A 21,508-nucleotide genomic window follows, 5' to 3' on the forward strand; every position below is an offset into this window, starting at 1 on the left:
TACACACATGCATACATATATACACATACATGTATATATGTATACACACATGCATACCATACACATGCGTATGTGTATACACACACGTTTATATATGTACATACATGCATATGTACCACACATACATGCATAAAAACATATACATCATATACACACATATACACATATACATACACACATGCATGTGTATACATACACAGATACATGTATATATGTACACACATATACACCATACACACACGTATGCATACACATACACACATACACACATATAGATATGCACATATACACACGCACATACACACACACAATGCATATGTATATATACTTGCATCTACATACACATGTATACCATACACATACATGTATACACATGCATGCATATGTGCACACATATACACATATATATGTAGTTATATTTATTTCTTTCTGTTTTCTCTACTGCCATTATAGTCGGGTTCTGGGAAGGTGTGTCAGCTATTCCTCGTTAGAGTTTTTGATTCTTTCTCTTCACCTTTCCTTGTTCAGATTTCCTCTCCTGGTTGGACCCTGACAGATATGGGGGAGTCAGTGCAGTTGGCCTGCTGTGCCGCACGGGAGGTTCCGGTGGGCTGGCATATGGATTTGTCTTCCAACCTAGTCTGCAGCTACCACTGTCCTTCTCCCACCAGGGCCGTCACCTTCGTTTAACCCCTTTCTAGGTTTCATTTGTCAGTTGGTCCCCTACCTCGCTGTGTCCCTCCAACTCATCCTTCACACAAGGTCAGAGTCGTTCCCCCGAATGCCCTGCTCTGGAGGGGAGACTCCTGCAGACTGCACTTGGAGGACCCCGGGTCACTGGCTTCTTGCCGCTCTGGGTTGGAGGATGGCCCCAGTGGGAGAGTGGGCAGAAGGGAGAAGCCGGGGTATTCTTTCCTCCCTGTCTCTGCTTCGGCCAGTGTCTCTGGCAGGGGCCACATCTTCTCTAGGATCCCGCTGGTTCCCACTGCGGGTGCCTGGCCATGCGGCCTCTGCTGCCAGGTAGGCTTAGCCTCTGGCCTCAAACCACAAACCTCCTCCTGAGTCCCACAGATGCTGGAGGTGGCTGCTCCCTCCCCAGTGCTGATCCCTGGGTTGCCTCATTGTCCTCGAATGCCTTTTTAGCACCTTTCGCCAAGGTCCCCGTACTGCATCCTCTCCACTGAACGACTGGCATGGCTTCTTGCTTCTGGCTGGACTCTGAGTGAATCAATGAATCCTTTCCTCGAACTTGACAAGGTCTCTCACCGAGGGTTGAGCAGACATGTGGGCATTCTCGATTCCCACCTGTCACTCCCACTCCTCCACACTTGATACTTTTTTCTTTTTAGTAAATGCCACTCCTTGTCACTGGCATGGTTAAAAATCTATATTATTTCTAATACTGCCCATGTAGAATCCTGAGACCCAAAATATCTCCTCTTTAGCTCTCAGGGGATAATGTCCTGCTTGATGGTGACCAAAGTCAGTGGCATTAACAGGAGGCAGTCTGGAGAAGGCTAACAGGCTGCAGAAGGAACCACACCCCAGAATTGTAAGGAGGGTGAGTAACTCACAGATGTGGAATTCAACCGATCAGGCCAGGAGCAGTCAGTGAGTAATTAGGTGCGGTCACTGGTATCCTGCCTTGAGACTGACTTGATCAAGTCATCATCGCTGGATGCTTGGTCTCAGCTTACTGTGTGGACACTGCACATTTGTCTCCCAGGTTCCATCTGCATTGGATAAAACAAATCCTGAGCAAGACCAGCCTCGTCATCGCCCTCCTTTATGACCAAACCCCAAAGCCCAGGGCTCGTCACTTGCACGTTGCAGCCTCTGCCTTCTCAAATGTTCGACTCTGGTGTTCAAGCCAGCACTTGTTTTACAGGGAAGAAACAGACACAAGGAGGGTAAGCATCTTGATTGAAGTCAGCCAGCAAGAGTGCTGGGAGGGTTCTTGAGGTGACGGATTTCAGCCAAGTTAAGCTCTGAGCAGCAATGGCTGGCTCCAGAACACAGATACCAGTGCTGAGGATGAAGGGGACGCCCACCCCCTGTGTCCTGGCAGCATTTCTCCAGGGGTGCCCGGCCCAGCCGTAGTCCCAGGAGTGCTTCTTGAGAAAGGGAATTCTGTGGTCCCACAGGTTTAAGATGCGCTGCCTTGCATCGTGGGAACTTCACACGCATCCCGGGCGTCTGCGAGGCTTGAGAAGTCCTGGAGTAAAGAAATCCTCTTCGCTTGGTGGGCTCTGGAGCCCATTCCTTACAGAACATGCTTTTCTGCCCCGCAGAGCTGGCGTAGCCTGCAGTGCTAATATTGAACATGGCAAGGTTTCCACACTTGGCAAGAAGGAGACTCACTGGGAAGATTTTAAAACAAAAGCAGTTCCTGGGGTCCATCCATGGATGTTTTGGTTTAGGATCTCCAGGATGGATCCCCAAATCCACACTTCTCAAAACTTCCCAGGTGATTCTGACTCTCCCTCAGGTTGGAATGTGGACTCACGTGCCCAGGGAAGCATGTTTAGTGGCCACAGAACCCAATAGTTGAGTTTTTTTGGTGGTTGTTCGTTTTGTTTTGTTTTGTTTTGAGTCTGAGCATCCCAGAGGCAAACAGAATATGGAGGTTAGAGGGGGGCACAAATCCCTCTTCTGCCCTCCCTGTGAGTGAGCATCTTGGAAAACACTCTCTCAGGAGAGACCCAGAGAGAGTCGTCGTGTCTTTCCAGGGCCGGAAAAGATGGCTGGAGGGAGTCACATTACATTAGTGGCTTGCACTGAGATCTTGAATGGGAAGGAAAACGGGTCCCCCAGAGGCCCTTACCTGTCTGCTAAATAAGTAATTCTCTCTTTGGGAAGCAGGGGGCGAAATGGTTTCCTCATAACTGTCTATTCTTCGCTGGCTTGCATGCTCTCCGGGCAAATGCTTATAGCACATTTCCACCCATCCTGGGAAATGTCTTCAACAGCACATGGAAAGATCAAGTCATGGGAGACATCTGAGAGTTTGTGGACCCATTTACTTATTTATTTTTATTCATGTTTTTAAGGAAGATTAGCCCTGAGCTAACATATGCTAACCTCCTCTTTTTTGCTGAGGAAGACTGGCCCTGAGCTAACATCTGTGCCCATCTTCCTCTACTTTGTATGTGGGACGCCTGCCACAGCATGGCCTGACAAATGATGTGTAGGTCAGCGGCTGGGATCTGAACCGCCAACGCCAGGATTTCAAAGCGGAACGTGCGAAATTAACCGCTGCGCCACCATGCTGGTGCCTGTGGGCCCATTTAAAAGTGCTTTAGGAAGAGCTCAAGGTCATGGATTAGAAGTTATCCACAATGCACCTCTTAGTAACTGGAGAGGCAATTAGACCTGGGCAGATGCTTCGGGGGCAGCTTGAGCAGACGGGAACACGTGGGGAGTGAGGGAGCCTGACCGATAAATCTGATCTCATGTGATGAAACCATCGTGTAGGACAGTGGGACCCCCAAAAATGGGGCTGTTGGGATCTCACGGAACCGACTCCCGACCAGTGGTGATTACAGTAGAACCAGAGAGCCATCGCCGACAGTGTCCTTGGAGAAGGTTCCATGACAAGCCCCCTGGCCTGGGTGGACCCCGCAGAGAGTGGGAGACATTTGCCAGGGCTCTTTGTGCTCTTACAAGCCTCACGTGGGTGAGCTCGGCTCCCCAAAAGACTCCGAAAATCAGTTGACTAAGTTATGTTTAAGTGACCCTATCTTATCCTCAGATTAAGTGACAGGGTGGTTAAAATGCATCAGAATCTTGCTTAGCTCCCTGAGTACTTCCTCGTCTAGAAAACGCAGGAGTGTACTAATACTGCTTTGTATATGTATTATTTTTACTCCACCCCCAGTATCACGGTGCCTGAGGGATTTTAAGCAGCAGACAACCGAGATGGGGGTGTGGGTAGCAACTCTGAGGTTGCCGGTGAAACAAACAACATGCAAAAGGATTGTCAAGAACTCGAGCTTTGGGTTCTGGCAGATCTGGGTTTTATCCCCACTCACCTCTGCGTCACTTTGGGAAAGTTACACAATGTCTCAGAGCTTCAGTTTTCATGACTATAGTATAGGGAGACTGGTGGACTCTTCTTCACGGGCTCGTTTTGAGGACTAGAACAGCGAGTGTACAAACCGTGCAGCATAATGCCCGATGAATGCAAGCACTCAACATAGGGTAGGGATGGCCAGCAGAAGCTGTCTGTCCTTCTGGGCTCCTGTAGCTCTCTGACCTGCCTCCCTTCACCTCCTGTCTCTCCGTCTAGAGCCTGAACACCCTGAACCAGGAACCCAATCGTCTCTGCACACCCACCCAGCACTGAGCCTGGCTCTGCGCCAGTCGCATTCGTTTTGAATAAACAAAAGAACGAATGGATCAACAAGAGTGAGAGCTTTTAGCTCTAAGCCCCAAGCTCTTTGCACTACATTCCGTCGCCTTTCAAGCGGATGTAGTGATAACAAACACAGTGAAAACAAGAACACGATTGGCTTAAAGTGATTAAGCCATGGTCTCATGGGCGATGGCCTGTAGATCCATTCCGAAACGCTAACAGATGCGGCACGGGAGCCTACGGATGCTCGTCTTAGCAGGAGGCATCCTTGGACTCGATCTCCCCACAAGGTCAAGTGGTTTCCTGCTCCGAGACCTGCAAACTAAGATTCTGAAGAGTATTCAGGTTTTATCTTCTTTGTGCAAAAGAAAAAGAACCATCTCTGCGTGCTTTGACTTATAAAGTAATATCAGGCTCACACGATTAAAAGAAAAAACGGAAAAGCCCCTGTGTTCTTGGTGCAGGAAAGCAGGTGCTCCTGGCAGTTTTGTTCAAGTTTTGGGTGTTTTCGCAGCTCCAGCAAGGAATGCCACGGGAGCAGCCCACCGCAGATGGTGGACCGGGTGGGGACCGGAACCCCCAAGCGGAGCTCAGCTGCAGTCTGAGGTTTGAGCTCCTGGCAGCGAGTGGGAGGGAGAAGACTCCAGTCCAGGTGCTCAGTGTGGGCCAAGCCCATCACGAAGATCATCTCATTTAATCCTGCGCTGGGCTTTTGAGGGATGTGTTATATATCACTCCCGCTTCTTGCGTAAAGGAACCCGCACGGCAGTGTAAGGAGAGGAGGCCCGAATTTGAACCTAAGGCCGTCGGTTTTGAGGCCACTCTCCTAGGCTGCCCCAGGAAAGGAATCAGTCCAGGCAGACTACATCAGAGAGCCAGTGGGCGTTCTGAGACAGTCAGCCCAGCTGCCCAGGGCGGGGCCCAGCACTCCCGGAAGGCCAAATCCACTTTGCAAAACAATTTTCTTTTTTCTTCTCTGTTGGCTGAGCCATGGGTTTGGGCATAAGTCCTTGAGTCTTTGGTTTCAAGAGCAGATACACTTGATGAAACATAGATTTATTTTACAGAATTTGCCAAAGTCAGGAGTTATCCAAAGGCCAAACAGGATTGCAGGCCAGGAGTATTATCTGGAATTAGAATATTGGACCTCTGGGGTTCCACGCAAAAGGAAGGAAAGATGAAAGGTACGTTAAAATTGGGCAAAGTACACCAGTCTTTACTTCGATGTTCGTTTTCCCCCTGCTTTCTTCTTGATAGCTAGATTTGATCTTCTAAGATTACTTTAAGATTGTTAAACTGAGGATTCATTCTTTTTCCTGACAGTGCATAAAAATAATATTGATCAGGGTCCAGCCCCGTGGCGTAGTGGTTAAGTTTGCACACTCTGCTTCAGTGGCCTGGGGTTCACAGGTTTGGATCCCAGGTGTGGACCTACACACTACTCATCAAGCCATGCTGTGGAGGCGTCCCACATACAAAAAATAGAGGAAGATGGGCACAGGTGTTAGCTCAGGGTGAATATTCCTCAAGTGAAAAGAGCAAGATTGGGAACAGATGTTAGCTTAGGGCCAATCTTCCTCACCAAAAAATAACAAAAAAAAATATTGATCACCATATGGGCAGAAAACTTATTCCTAGATGCTGGATCCCTGCTGTAAAGATATAGTAGCCTATGAGTGCTGGAACCCCAAACCATGTGGCTTATTTTGGGTGTAAAATCCTGAAATGTCTAAATGTCTGAAACTGGATTTTGTTTTCAGAGGAGGCCCATCGGAGTCTGTGTTACTTTGTGAAGATCCTTTCTTGAGAGAGGCCACGCTTTTTGCTGTCTTTCTGATCACGGAACATGGCTCCACTTTAACAAACGATCGTTTTTGTAAAGAGCTATTCACTCATGTGTGGTGCCTACTTCTGGATCTATGATCTAGAAAATGCCCATGGATTTGAATGTTCAGCATTCAGAGTGTTTCTCTTGTTTGTTGCTGTGTGGTTAGCTTCCCATTCCATCATATTCCAAGAGAAGGGCTCCTGGGGGAGGTGCCTTCTGCATCCCTGTATCCCCAGGGTCTCGCACGATGCTGGCAACATAGTCAGCCAAACAGAGGCTCATAGATGCTAAGAAGCAATTGGATGAATACAGGACATGATTGCTCTTTTTGACAACACTTCCCTCAGTTAGGGAACATGCAGACAGAATGGATCCATTTGGATTCTAATTCAGCGCCAAGAAATTGGCCAAGGCTGAGAAGATAGTGACCGCTGGGGTCCGTGTGGCTTTGGGCTGGACAAAGTGTTCTTCATTCCACCTTGGGCTGTTTTTCTCCAAACATCCCTGGCTTCAGGGTGGGCCCAATGGCACCAATGGACCCGTCCTCACTGGATCCTGCCAACTCCAATCAGTGAGCCAGACTTTCATCCTGGATTTCCCTGGGATGGACCACGAAGCTCAGAGCCTAGACCTGGAAGCGAGTACGGCTGTCTCCCAAAGCTGGCTTCCTCTGCCAGCCCACCATCTGCTTCTCTCTGTGGCACATTCTGGTGCAGAGACGGCAACAGGGCTTCATCTAGATTTCTAATCCTCACTGTGGACAAGCAACTTAGCCTCTCTGACCCTTGATTCTTCTCTAGAATATGGACTTCACACTAGTGTCCAGCTCCAAGTGTGTGGTGAGAGTTAATTAAGACAGTTCCATGACAGCCCCACCACACAGCCGAGCACGGGACGCTTGCCCATCAGTGCTGGCTCTCTTTCCCCTCGCCTGTCTGCCTTCTTTTTCCAACCTTCCTCCGATGTTTGACATGATTGTGAAACGACAGATGTGTGCTCCAGCCTGTGGTACCCAGGCTTGGACAATGTTGGGAGCCCACCCGCAGGAGGGGCTCGGAGGATGGTTATCAAAATGAATCACCGACTAGCTCAATTTCACCATCAGCAAACTTGGCAGATTTAACTTGGTCTGGATGCAGCCGATTGCACTGTAGTTTTCTTGTTCTTCTTGAAGAAAAATTCTTTCCACATCATCACTCCTTTTATACGGATTTACCAGAAGTCATTTACTCTTACTTTTCTAATGTGAAGTTCTTTTCCATTTTAATAGTCCTCCCTGATTAGTGTCTAAACCCCACCCTGCGGTTATGTACATAATATCTGAGGAATTTGCATGTTTTGAAAAATTGGTGACAGTGGGGAAAATAAAAAACAAATTCTCGGCCCCACCTATGGTGACTCAACTCACGTAACCCTTTGTCTTAGCCAGGGTCTGAGTAAGCAAGGAGCAGGCAGCATTTCCCAAAGTCAGTTAACTCCTTTTGTTGGAGCAATACCTAGGCCAAGGAATGGAGCTCCAGCTTGCCTTATGGGCCCCTGAGGGCTTCCTGGAGGAGGTGGAATTCCTCAAGGGACCTAATCAGAATCTATTCCACATGCTCCACTGGGGCAACTGTCCACTCTATTTGTCCCTGAGTGTCCACACTGAGTTGGTCCCAGCCCTCTGGATGTTCCCCTGCTGGTTGGGCAATCTCAGGTGTGGCAGAAAAGGGACAGCAAAAATTCGGAATGAAGCCCACCTGTGAGCACCTTGACATATACGAGAACGGGTCTGAGTTTTATTTCCCATGTATGTTCTCCAACTTCCACTACAGTTTTCACCTAAAAGAAGTTGGGAGGAGGGCAGCAAAACCATTAAACAGAAGACGGTCCTGCTCATCTCAGTGTCTCCAGGTCCTCATACGTGCCCAGAACACAGGAGGAGCCACACACACTTGCTGAATGAAGGAATGAATGAATGAGACCCGTGGCCTTTGAGGGAACAAAGAAACTTCACTCGTTCAGACCGAGCTGATTGATTTGTGCCCTTTCACGAAACTCTCATAAATCGGGCCAAGATTTACCACATCTACCCTCAGGGCAGCCTGGGGTTTTGAAAGCAACTATCTGCGGGCTCCTTAATGAAAACCAAACAAGGTAAATCGTGCCAAGACTCGCCAGCGACAGCCCCGGGGAGCAGGCTCCTCTCTCGTTTCCTGTAGCGTTTCTGTGGGGAGCTGCCCTGGCTGGTGGGGAGCTGAGTATTGCATGGATCTGTAAATACATCCGTCATCACAACAAAACCTGGATTGTCGATTCCGTGCCTTCCCACATCCTGGGAGCATGGCACGATGGGGACATTTCTCCAGATGCACAATGCGGAGGCTCCCAATCCAACCTCGGGCTGGTCTCCCCACTCCCACCTGCACCCCGGCACCTGGCATGTAGCTTTCAGAAGAAGAGATAAACATGAAATATTATTTTGAATGGTTTCTTTGTCCTACTGAGTACAAAACTCGCGAGCCAGAGTTACTTACCTTTGTCTAGCTCCACAGCTCATGAAAGACTTGGGCTCTCCTACCAAATACTCTCTATAGAACGACTCCATTAATCATGAAACTCTGCTCTCTCCACGCTGGTCCTAGAATTGATTCTTACCAGCAGGAGCCAAAGGCGAGCCTGCGATGTTGCTTTAGTAAGAGAAACCTCACAGGCTGTTTGCCTAGAGAGAAATATTGCTGTTTCTGTCGCCGGCGTCCGGGTTGACCAGCCGGTCCCCCCTGAAACCTCGCTTGGGGATACTCATTTTACTGAGATAACACCCAGACTTCAAGAGGTAAGGCCAGCTTTGCAGATTTTGAAAAAAAGTTGTTTTTCAAAATCCCCAAATGACATCATAACCATTACATTAATATAAACACTCTTACTTCTGAAATGACAGTATTTAATAAGGTGTTCTGAATGACGTTTTTGCCAATGAGATTTGAATAAATGGAAAAAAAAAAAAAAGCCAGAGCACTAAGGGACTATGTATGAAATAGCCACAGACCACAAAGGGGTCCTTTTCTCCCAAGCCACAGCTGCCCTGGCTGGGCTGAGAAGGGCGCAGGACCATGTGGCCCCGAGGTGGGTAACACAGAGCCAGCACTGGCAGAGACCACAAAAGGCTTAAACAAAGGATTAGCATGTATTTTTTTTTTTTTATCAATCTAGGAAAAATACTGTATAAGGTAAATTTTCATTAATCCTGTAAATTTCATCATTCGGACACACATGGCAGGCTCCCTGGCCTCCTTATAATCGGAGATTTATATTGACCAGTTGTCAGCATCTGGGAAGCAGAGCATCCCAGAGCACGCGCACGTGTGTGTGTGTGTGTGTGTGTGTGTGTGTGAGCGGCGGTGCCCAGGCCCTGTGGCCACATTTCCTACTCTCTTAAAGGGACCATTTGTCAGTCTTTGTAATTGGTTTCTGTGTGCGTATCTTTCCATTGCTGGCTTGAGTACCAGTTTCTCGACATTCCTTGTTCTTCTAGACTTAGAATCCTTTTGTGTGGCTGTTTACAAGACAATTTTTTTTCTTGCACCTAAACATACGCCATGGTGGAAATTTTACAGAACTTTGAGAAGAGAGGTGAATTTTAAACATTTTTGCTGTATTCTGGGTCGACGGTATCTAAGAGGTGTCGTGACGTGGTGGGAGCAGACTGAATTAAAGAGTTTGGAGTTCTGGGTGGGGCCCCTCTCTGCCCAGAGACCACGTCCCAGCTTGCCCTCTGTCACATGCTTGGGAGCATGACTCCCCCATTTAAGGGTCTCAAGAATTTATTGGGGGGAGGTATGGACATGGAGGGAAAGTGCCAAGTTTCCGAAAATGCATTTTATTGTCAAGAAGCCCAGCAAGAAATTTAGTGGGTAACCCAAGGGTGATTAAATATTTTTCTCCAGACACTGCAGTTCCTTCGGGGGCTCCTTTATGGAGTATCTGTAGCTTACTCAGTCCCAGGAGAGGGCAAATGGCTGGTTTCTGAGTTTAATTAATCAACAGGCATCTTATCCCCACTAAGGGACTTCTTTAAGACCTTGGAAGAAGGATCCAATGAACGATAAAGCGCCATGAAAATACCATGCCTGCAGCTTCTCTAGGACACATCTCTTCAGCACATCTGGGAAGCTTTTAAAAATTTCAGAAAGCTGTTCACTTATAATAGTCACACAAGATACTTGGAGGGCACGGTGACCTCTGTCAATTGAGAAAAGAGCGACAATGTTAGAGAATAACCATAATTTCCAGGGTTCACACCTCGACACAACTTTCACTCCCAAAGACGCCCAGAGCATTACCCAGTGACTCCTAGGAGAGTGGCCAATTTCCCTTTTGCGTAGTTTAGTAAAGAGAGAATCTAAAGATTCCAGACTGTTCCTTTGCCCAGATGAGCCTCCAACGTGGGCCCCCGGCCTTGTGGTCCCAGCTGCCCGAGTGCCCTCCACGGCTCAAACTGCCCCTGCCTTCCCTCACCATCTCTATTGCACGCCATGGCCAATATGGCAGCCGAGAGCTACCTATGTCATTAAAATTTAAATTAAAATGAGACAAATTTAGTTCATCAGTCGCACCAGTCTCTTTTAAAGTGCTCGGTGGCCCCGTGCCGATTCAGAGAACACTTCCTCCGTCCCAGAAAGTCCTATCGGGCAGTGCTGTTCCGCGGCATCTACACTGCAAGTCCCCAGCCCGGGATCGATACAAACAGCCTGCATCCTATCCTGGACAGGCTAGTTGCCACTGGAGAAAAATCACAGGGCTGTGTAAACTGGTGCCAATCGAATAGGATGGCTTTTAATCTAGGTGGGGCCCCTGGGCACTGGCAGCTGGCCTTCTTCAGAAACCTCCCTCTCCCTGTCCTGCCAGATATCCTTGGCTCTCCCCGGCTCCTCGAGCTCCTGTTCCAGCCCCCCTCTCCTCACTCACCAGATGACCTTCTCTGCTATACCCTGGAGAAAGCCCTAGTGGAAGGAAGGGCACACTCTTAATTTCCTTCCCAGTATCCACAACCACACCCCCACACACACTTTCTTCTTCCCGGGAAGACTCACTTCTTGCCTCTTGCTCCTGACCCTTTAGCCTAATCTGAGATTTTGTCCATTGCTGTTCTTTCTAAACGCATGCATGAGCCTGTTTATCCTCTCTGTTAGTTTCCTCAGGCTGCTGTAACAAAGTGCCACAAACTGGTACTTGAAAACAACAGAAATTTATTGTCTCAAAGGCCTGGAGGCTAGAAGTCCGAAATCAAGGTGCCAGCAGGGCCACGCTCTCCCTGGTGGTTCCAGGGGAGAACCTGTCCCATGTCTTTCTCTTAACTTCCATCCTTGGCATTCCTTGGCTTGTAGACGCATCTCTCTGATACTTTGTCCTGACCCAGTGTCCTCCCTGCATGTCTGGCTTCACACACCTGTCTTCTTATAAGGACACCTGTCGTTCAGTCTGCTGCACTCCAGAATGACCTCATCTTAATTAATTACATCTGCAATGACCCCATTTCTAGAAAATGTCACATTCTGAGGTTCTAGGGGTTAGGACTTCAACATATCTTTTTTGGGAAGACATAATTCACCCAAAACATCCCCCGAATCCATGATACCTCTGCTCTGTACCCCAGGACATGACCCCTACGGCCTGGACCCGCCTCAGTGTGCTCTTGCCCTCAGTCCTTGGTTGACTACTCTGTCCCCAGGAGCCTCCAGGAGGAGAGCAGATGGTGAAAGGAGAAAGGAGGCTTCAGGCCTTTCCTCCCGTCCCTCCCTGTGTCGATGCTATGGTTCTGGCAGCATCACATCCCTTAACACACAACTTCTGTTGGGCGTTTTCACATCCGTGGTTCCCGTTCTTACCTGGGGTGGGTATCACTGTTTCTTTCCATCTCCATTCAGGCGTCTTTCCATCTCCATTCAGGTCTGGGTGTTTAACGACTTTTTCCTTGGGTGTCTCTGCCTCCGTTTTGGTTCTCTTAATGCTGCCCACAGTTCTTTCAATAAATTCCCTCCACAATCCCGGGGGGAGCATGCGTGTGGTTTTGGTTGGATCTCGTATGTGCATCCTGCTCCAACCATGTGCCATTTCCCCTCTTCCACAAAAGCAGTCCCAGGTCCCTCATATACCACACATGCTCTTCACTGAAAAGAAAAGAAAACAAAACTTGACAATCTTGCCTGGATGCTTGGCTCCCCCACACCACCGCTCCTGTTGTTTCTGCCCTTCACCCCAAACCTCTTGAAGGGCTGTTGACTCTTGCTGCGTCCAAGATCTGTGTTCCCATTGGCTCCTTCCAGCCAGCCGCACGGCCTACTTTGTCCTATTGCTTTCCACTCCAGAAGGGCCACACCAAGACGGCCTCCACAGGAAGCGGCACCTCAATGTGGTGCTTCACGCGAGGTCGCCCAGGGCCCCTGTGCTTCTCCACACTTTGGTCTCTCCACCGCCTTTGTTTGCTCTTCTTGTCCTCTCCGCCTCACGTGCCTCTTGTTTCCCTGGAGAGTTCCTTGGTCATCCTTGGGTGACATTCTACTCTGCTAGGGCTGCCATAACAAAGTACCACAGACTAGGGGCTTAAACAACAGACATGTATTTCCCCACAGTTCTGGAGGCTGGAAGGCCAGATCAAAAGGCTGGCAGGGTTGGCTTCTGCTGACGCCTCTCTTTGACTTCTCGCTGCGTTCTCATGTGGTCTTTCCTCTGTGCACGTGCATCCCTGGTGTCCCTCTGTGTGTCTACGTTCCCTCTTCTTATAAGGACACCAGGCACATTGGATTAGGATCCACTCTAATGGCCTTATTTTAACTTGATCACATCTTTAAATGTCCCGTCTCTGAATACAGTTACATTCTGATGTACTTGGGGTTAGGGCTTTCAACACATGAATTTGGGGGGCACAATTTACCTGTAATAGATGATCCTCTCATATGTGGGCTCCAAATGCTGTCTGTGGGTCAATGGACTCCTCCATCCATGCGTCCAGTCTAGACTTCTCACAGAGACCCAGATCTGTGTTCCCACCAGCTCTCTGGGCAGCATTGAGGTGACTTCTCAGGGACTCAAGCAAGTCAGCCTGCCCATGCTGACCTCCTCTCCCGCACCGTCCCCACTTGTCCTCCTTTGCGCCCACTTTACTAACGGCTGCATCACGCTCCAGTTGCCCAAGCCAGAAACCTGGCGTTCTGGAAGTCCTCTCCGTCGTCTCGCACGTCTGGTCCTCACCAGATCCTCAAAGACAGTTGTTTCTCTATGTCCACAGTCTCCACCTTGGTTCAAGGGACCGCTTTTTGGACCATCGTAGCAACCTTCCCACTGGCCTTGTTCCCTCCAGGCTTTCTCTTTTTCAGAGTGTCACCAGAGTGACCTTTCTGAAACACAGGTTTGAGCATTTCAAGCTTCATTTAAAATCCTCAAGGCCGCCCCTTCACTTCCTTGTTTAGTTCCTTCTGCATCGTCCTTAGAAGATACCACATGCTTTCTTGTTGCTCTCTGCTAAGGTGCCCACATTTCAGCTGTGTGGTTGGCTGGCACCTCCAAGTGAGCCCCTGAGCCCCTAGGGGACCCCACCACAAGCTTGAACCTGTTCCCTCAGTGTTTCCAGCAGTCCCATGGTCCTTGCACACAGTCAGTCCTCAGCAGACATGTCATAATTACACCAGCTTGCTTTGCCCTCACAGATAGGACGTTCCATCCTCATCCTAGGTCCACTGGTCCTCAGCCTCACTGTGGACCACCAGTGCTGTCCCCACCTGCCTCCAGCCCTCAGAGTTGAGATGCTCCTCCTGGGCTCCCTCCGGGCACTGCTTGGCAGAAGAGGGACAGCAACTCTGCTACCGAGGGCACCTTTTCTGGGCCTGACTGTCCAAGGAAGGCCCCAGGGCATGAGCTCTGCCCTTGTCTCTGGGTCCCTTCTAGGATTGCCTCTGACCTAGCAGGGCTGGCCAGGCTCAGCAGTGTGTCCCCGCGTAACCCCCAGAGCTGTAGCTCGCCCCTTCCTTGGGCAGGAGTGGGGTCCATTGCCTCCCACCTTGGCTGGGCCTCCTTAAAAGTATCCTGGGGTCTTTCAATGGACTCGGCCCCCAGATTGGGATGCCAAGCTCAGGCTTCGCTTATTCATCTGCTTTCAGGCCCCATAGCAGGCACCTCCACAGAGCGGTGGATGTCACAGACTGTCCCTGCCTCTGGTGCTCATGGCACGGACTTCTTGTCTAGAAAAAGGCCCCATGCCCTGGCCTCCTGCACTCTTTCCTTTGGCCCTGTAAGATCTTCAACTCAGACGCCCTGGCTTTGGGTTACAGTGCTGTCTGAGCTTGAGCTGCTGTAAGAAAGTATGTGGACCAGGTGGCTGAAACAGCAGACAATTATTTTCTCACAGTGCTGGAGGCCAGGAGTCCAAGATCAAGGTGATGGCAAATTTGGTTTCTGGTGAGGACCTGCTTCCTGGCTTGTAGACGGCCACCTTTCTCTGTGGCCTCAGGTGGCCTTTCTCTCATGCACATGGGGAGAGAGAGAAAGAAAGAGAGAGAGAGCTCTCTGGTATATCTTCTTCTTCTTATGAGGCAATAGGTCTGCCAGAATAGGGCCCCACCCTTACGACCTCATTTAACCTTAATTACCTCCCTAAAGACCCTGTCTCCCAATAGAGTCACATTGGGGTTAGGGCTTCAACATGCAAAATCTACGAGGACACAATTCAGGCCATAGCAGAAGCATCCAGGCTCTCAGGGATGTGGAGGGGGTAGCCAGGATGGAGCACTGGGCCGGGAGCCCAAGGAACGGCTCTCTAGAACGAGCTCTGCCACCTCTCCGTTGGGTGACCTCAGCCAAATCCATCGACCTGTCTGACCTGCTGAAATGCGCCCTCTTTACCCCACGGGGCTGGGTTAATGACAAAGGAGACAGGGCTTATGGTGAGAGGTAAAGTGCTTGACCCACGGGAAAAATTGCTACACTTCCCACATCACTTTTGACAGTGAAGTTTGGTGACAACAATGTGGAAACAGGGTGAAATCACCAGGAAAACAGACTTGTTGCTGCAATAACATTTCTTTCAAGAAAACCTCGTCCCCAGAGGTAGGGCTTGGTTGCTGACATTTGAATACCTTTCATTTCCAGTGAAAACGGTTCTTTTTTTCCATCTGACTAGAAGCTTAATAATATTACCATCTAATGAATTCCAGATGAGAGATCTGAAATACCAGGGCTGTGAGCCTGTTCTGGACGTTCCTTGGGCTTGCAAGTCTCACATGGTACATGTCCTGACATTTCTGAAAGCTAAACAAGAGATAAAAACCCAGGTTTTAGCCATTTTTTTTTTTTAAATCATAAGTTCCAGGAACAGATGTCGCTGACATTTTTGGTTCTTAACATTACTTAGCGAGTCTTCCAGGAGAAATGAAAGGCCTCTGAGCATCTATCCTACCCCCAGGGCTAGGCTCTATCCTTAAGCTTGTTTTGCATTTTGCTTTCTGGAATAATCTCAAACGATGTAATATCTCCATTTCTCATCAAGTCCTATGAGAAAAATGTCAGGTCGGCCTGCATGGTGTGATTCTGCCATGTCACAATACAATTTTATATTTTGTTATAATAAAAGCACCCGGTCACCCAGGGGTACGATGACGGCTGAGCATAGGCAGATCCAGTCTATATTGGTTACAGAAGCGCAGTTCTGATGCATGGTGGCTGCCCACGTTTTAGCGAGGATCCCAGGGAAGGGTGTGGAGTCTGAGTCTTGGCTGGCCTTGGCTTTCAGGTAGGCATGGGTCTCCAGGCAGGTCCCATGGGGTTCAGGCTCAGTTTCCTTTCCTGTAAGCAAGGTCGATTGCACTAACTCAATGCTGCTGCCACATTTTTAAGGTACATAAACTTTTGTTCAGGTGAAATGAAACACAGACAAATATAGAAAAATCCAAGCTGCTCTGGTTGAAGGAGAATGAGGCTTCCCTTTTCCCCATGCCTACCAGGGAACCCCAGGCACTGCTATAGAACACGGTGCCAAAACCACCAAAGCAGCTCATGTCTAAGACCCAGGCAGGCTATTAGCTTCTACACTGGTGTTTTTCAATGTTCAGTGATGTTACGTTTCATCATGAAAAATCACCCAATGACTACCCATTAATTTTATTTCAACGAATGATAAGTGATTACATCTCCCTATCACTTATTTGTGCTAGCTCATTAATTGACATAACAATGCAGGCCATGGTAAAATAATCAATAGTATGATGGCAGATTGCATTTTCCATAGATATCTGCAATAACGTATTGCGACCTGTGCTCGTTTGCAGTGTGACTTTGTCTCTCCCCCATGACAAGTGGAGCCCACATCCTGTCAGTGACACATCTATGGCAAGTCCTTGTTATTTATTACCAATGGTGACACCAACATTCGTTTCCAGCTCAGCCATGGAATTTCTCTCCTATTTTGAAAGAGAATGCAGTGGGCTTTTGTAAGGGTGGAGGAGGACGAAGTTCATGGACTGAAATGGCCATTTTTAAATGCAAGACTCCGAACCAAGTTTTCACCAATCCCAGCCACTTTCTTAGCTCACTTGACTTATTTACTTTCTCACTTTTGCTTGGTATTTGAAAAAAATCAAGTTACTGTGTATATTTGTAACCTACTTGGAGTTTATTGTAGAAAGAAATGGGGAAATAAGCAAAATAATGAGTAACTCAATCAACATTGTCCCTCCTTTGTTTGTGTTGGATTTTCAAAATAAAACGAAACTTTTAGACCATAGCTCCTTAAAGAGATCTCACTAAACAAGAGACAAGCCTGGGACGTGGGTGGGCAAGACCTACGCTTCCAGGCCATGGAGATAGAACTTTGAGACATGGGAGAAGGTGCTGTTCCTTTGTGCCACCAGGTCCTCTGTGACTCTTCAGACTCCTACAGTGTGACAAGGCTTGTCATTCATCACTCATGCTTTAAAGGTCACCTTGTAAGCCGGCATCCTTGTGATCTCTCACACCGACACGCCTGGGGAGATACCACTGGCGTTGGAGCATGGTCTGCTTAATGCCAAGGCCTTCTTTTCCGTAGGGTACAGCAGGATGCATTTTCTTTTTGATGTGATCTGGAATGAATGAGAACGAGACGGCTTGTGGCTGGCTCATGGAGGTAAAGACACACAGAGACCTTATTCATAGCCAGGTACTCTTCTCTGCACTTTGTGTACTAACACAAGCAATATCACAAAAGAACGGGAAACTAGGATGGTGCCCCAAGCACCCATGGCTTAAATGAGAGGCACAGAGTGACGCGTGTCCACGGCTGCTCAGGAATTTGGAGGTTAGCTCTATACCTTATACACTTACTTTAGAAATTAGTGCCCTGCGCCAGGTTTCACCTTCTTGCAGACAGAACATGGCCAAAGGGTACAGGAGTCGAATCCACCGACCACCCATGGTATTACAGGGGGCAGATTTAGGAAGACCAGGTCCACGGGCTTTCTTCAGGTCCCCGTGATAAAAGCTACCGGCAGCTGTAACAGCACACGAAAAGTAAAGCTCCACTGTGTGTCAGTCACGACAGTAAAGAAATGAGGAGGAAAGCCATGCTTTGGGCAGAGAGCGACAGCGACGGCTGCAACCAGAGCACCTCCCTGGGAGAGAGGACGGGGGCAGCCAGCCAGGGCTGATGTGCCACCCAAGGGCCAGTGCTCTGGGCCCTGGAGTGGCCACTGGGGTTTTTCAACAAAGAAATCCTCCTGTGTTTTGGCTCCACCAGTGTTTTATTAAAACAACGTCAAATTGATAGTGAGCTTTGGCTCTGGACTTGGTTCAAAGGCAAGTGGAGAGAACGTGGAAGCTTAGTCATACCTACGAGCCCTTTGAAATAATCCCTGCTAATGCCTCAGGCTTGTGATGTCAGCTCAGTGGAATTATAGCTCGACTGCTCAGAATTATATAACTAATCACCTTCGGCTTCAGTAACAATTCTTCATCCACCCAAACCTCCTAGCTGCTTCTTGGTGGTAGGCCGTCTGAGGGAACCAATTGGATCCAAATTTATTTTGCTAACCATCTCAGGGCAGCTGCACCCTGGGGCCAGGCAGGCCTCCTATGGCACACTCAGGCCCAGCGGTGAGTGGGGACAGATGGAAGCTGCACTGGGAAGCTATGACGGTCACCGGGAGACTGAGTTAGAGGAACTCTTAAGAAGGTAGGTCGTTCGCTTGGCTCAAGCTGGGGGAATGAGGCCAGTTGAGCAGAAGTATCTTCAGGTCAGGAATGGATGTGTGGCATCACTATTACCTTTGATGTCGGTGGCTGGCATGGTTTATCTCTCCCACTGAATCTAGCAAGCCTGGCTCAAAATCCTTTTAACACACGGCTCACGGAAGCCACTGCCAATCAGCTGAGGTTGACCCCAAAGGGGAAACTTATTAGCCATCTTGGCTCTAGGGGACCAGCACTAAGGAAGCCTGAGGTTGGGGGGGTCTCCCATTGCGTCAAATGTGGGGTGGGGGCTGGGGACCAGACATCGTGGCCATTGCCTGCTAAGCATGTTTGAGTCTGGTCTCAGGGTACATGGGGTTGAAGCTTATTGCTACTCAAGCACGTGTCTGACCATGAAGACCACGTGCCTGGTCCTCCTGATTTAGACTGCAAGTTCCCCAAGGGTAGGGGTGGTACCCTATTCACCTCTCCACCAGCCTCGGCACCTACCCATGGCGCGGGGTTCTCAGGACACTTGAACTGAGGGAACTGGAAGGGGATGCCCGGAAGAGATGACGTGAGCAGTTTACTCAGTGGAAAGCAACAAATGACTGATCTTTACTTACTCAAGTTCAAATTTTCTTTTATATCCTTTGGAAAGATAGTTTGGGGATAATGGTAGGTTTCCGCTGAGTGGTATTATGCACAGAACCTGAGGTACTGCTCCCCTGCCCCCTTTCTGAAGCCACCTTCCTGCAAAGGGCCTAACCCAGCACGGGGAAAGCCTGCAGCTAAGCTTTGTGTGAGTCCTGGAAACATCCAGATCTCCTAAAGCGTCTCCAGAGGCCTCCAGGCACTTGGATCAGTTACACAGCCTGACGAGCACCCTAACGGCTTCCTCTCTGGTCCTCCACTTCTCCCCAAGAGAGGTTTTGGGCTGAGTCCACATTGCGGCTCACCCAGGAGGTCCTAGGATGGCTTGAGTCCTTGGGTCCTGCCCCCTCGTCTCCTACTTGACCTTCAGGTGGGGTTTGTGAGCACGACTTAAGAAGCTCGGCTGCCTAGGTTTGCCCTCCTCCCTGCTCTCGTCTCCCCCGGCACCTGGCTCTGAAGACCGGGCCTCATGACGCACAGCTGCTCCACACCCCGGGCTACCAAACAACCAGGCCGACCCTCCAGGCTTACCCTCCCCTCTGTGTTGCAGGGCAGGCAGCAGCCCATTTTGCCTGATGGACTTCTGTTCTGGCTCTCTGAGGGGGCAGCTCTTCTTGGCATTGTGGTCCACATGGGAAGGCCACAGGACATTGAACCTGGGGTTGCTTGTCCACGCTGACGGAGCACCAGGCAGCTTCGCCTCACTTGGAAGCAGACCTGCCCAGTCCTTGCTCATTGGTGTCCTTTGGCGGCTCCAGTGGGTGAGCTCACTCTCCACCATCTTTGCTGGCACCCATGGAGCAACGGGCTTTAAGGAAAGACAGCCAGACCTATAGTCATGTTTTCCAGCCAGTCAAGGCTCCCCCCTAGTCTTCACTTGAGCTCTAGTGATGAAGACCCGGAGGGATGCGGCACCTCCCCATGGGTTCCTGTGCGGGAGTCAGATGACCCTGAGCTGAGATGTCCCCACGAACAGCTTTTATTGCCACGTTGCCTTCTCCCAAGGCACCCAAACCTCCTCTGTATTGAGGGGTGTGTGCAGGTGCGTGTGTAGGGGGTGGGAGAGTTGAGCTGTGTGGAGGAGGGCAGTGATGTCTTAGAGGACATGTTTCCAGCACTGGGCTGGGTCCTTGGTGTTTGCTCACTGAGCTCTTCTCACCGTTATGGTTCCCGTGTACAGATGCTGAGGCTGGGCACGCCCGCAGGTGCACAGCTGGTCCGGGTGGGCTGGGAGGCAGCCTAGACTGTCTGGCTGCGGGTGCCGGCTGCCCTTGCCCTGCGTCTCGCTCAGCCCACCTGGAGCTCTTCAAGCCATTCAGGAGCCACTCGATGTGCGACAGGGACAGGTCTCCTGTTCCTGACGGTGGCTGCTCCTCCGCTTCTCCACGCTCGACTGCAAGATCTGAGTCCATTGCACCATCTGCCGGGTTTGTTTTTTCCAACAAACCTCGGCGTTTGCCAAGGCCGCCAAAGGAACATCGCCTTGCCAAGGGCACATTTTACATGGCCGAAAAAAGCAACTCTGTTAGAAACCTACTTTTATCTCAACTAAAACAAAAACATTATCCTTTTAAAGAAGAGAATATTATTTTGACTACATTAAAACCATTAACTTTACTTTAATTTTTTTGTGTATGGGGGTAGTGCGTGTGTCCAGGCGTCTATTCAGACTTTGGGAACAGTGACGGGGAGGGGCATTCATTGTCTACAGGTGGTGTCCCTGAGCACCCGCCAACTCCTTTCACACTTACACAATGGTCACTTGTGCGTCTAGATCTCGTCTCCACCAACAGAGTGGAATATCGGGGGCCAGTGGGGCCAGTGACTCCCATAAAAGTCCTTCCAAAAGTCCCCCTAGGTCCTCAAGGCTTAGGATGTAAGCACTGGGTCTGGTCGAAACGCATCGCCACCTTTTGTGCTAAACCACTCATCCTCCATCCCACAGTCACCTTTACATGATGCCCTCAATTTTCACACAAAGCATCATTTTATGAAACGGTCTGATGTGGAGCATCTGCCCGTTTTTTGTAAAACTGCTAACCCCGTATTCTAGAAGAATACTCCGTCATGCCGTCCTGTGTCCATCCCTTGAAGACGCAGGCAGCACATTCTTTCCACAGCTCTGCCTTAGGAAAAACCTTCTTTTTCTTGGAGCTCTTCCTGTTTTTTAGAGAACAAGGTCTGAGTAATTATCGCTTCTTCTCTTTGTCACAGCTGCCAGAAAGCTGGCGCTAAGTTTTGTGCTGCAATGGAGGTCGTTTATTTCAGCTCATGTTTTCTGGTGAGGATATTTGCCTCCTTCACCTTATTCTTTGACTCCTGTCTTTTTATTCTTGCTTCAGTGGTTTGTGGATTGATTGCATCCTTCTTAGTGTAAATTGCCCCAAACCTGCTCTGGAAATAGGCCACTTTCCTCTCCATCAGGGATGTGGGCCAGGTGGTGGCTGCGACTTGACTGTCAGAGGGAGCTGAATGTTCTCGGAAAGACGATGCCAGTG

At 49.4% G+C, this 21,508-nt stretch overlaps 2 long non-coding RNA genes across 2 annotated transcripts; both read left to right on the forward strand.

Moving 5' to 3' along the window:
• Positions 1-1,629: 1,629 nt before the first annotated feature.
• Positions 1,630-8,645, forward strand: LOC139083281 (uncharacterized). The gene is made up of 3 exons (XR_011539878.1): positions 1,630-1,910; positions 5,422-5,538; positions 6,115-8,645. It is a non-coding gene; the product is annotated as an uncharacterized lncRNA (long non-coding RNA).
• A 9,481-nt stretch (positions 8,646-18,126) lies between these two features.
• Positions 18,127-20,633, forward strand: LOC139083283 (uncharacterized). The gene is made up of 2 exons (XR_011539879.1): positions 18,127-18,360; positions 19,561-20,633. It is a non-coding gene; the product is annotated as an uncharacterized lncRNA (long non-coding RNA).
• The last annotated feature ends 875 nt before the right edge of the window (positions 20,634-21,508 follow it).

This window comes from Equus przewalskii, chromosome 5, assembly GCF_037783145.1.
Source record: "Equus przewalskii isolate Varuska chromosome 5, EquPr2, whole genome shotgun sequence".
In the NCBI taxonomy this organism is placed as follows: Eukaryota; Metazoa; Chordata; class Mammalia; order Perissodactyla; family Equidae; genus Equus; species Equus przewalskii.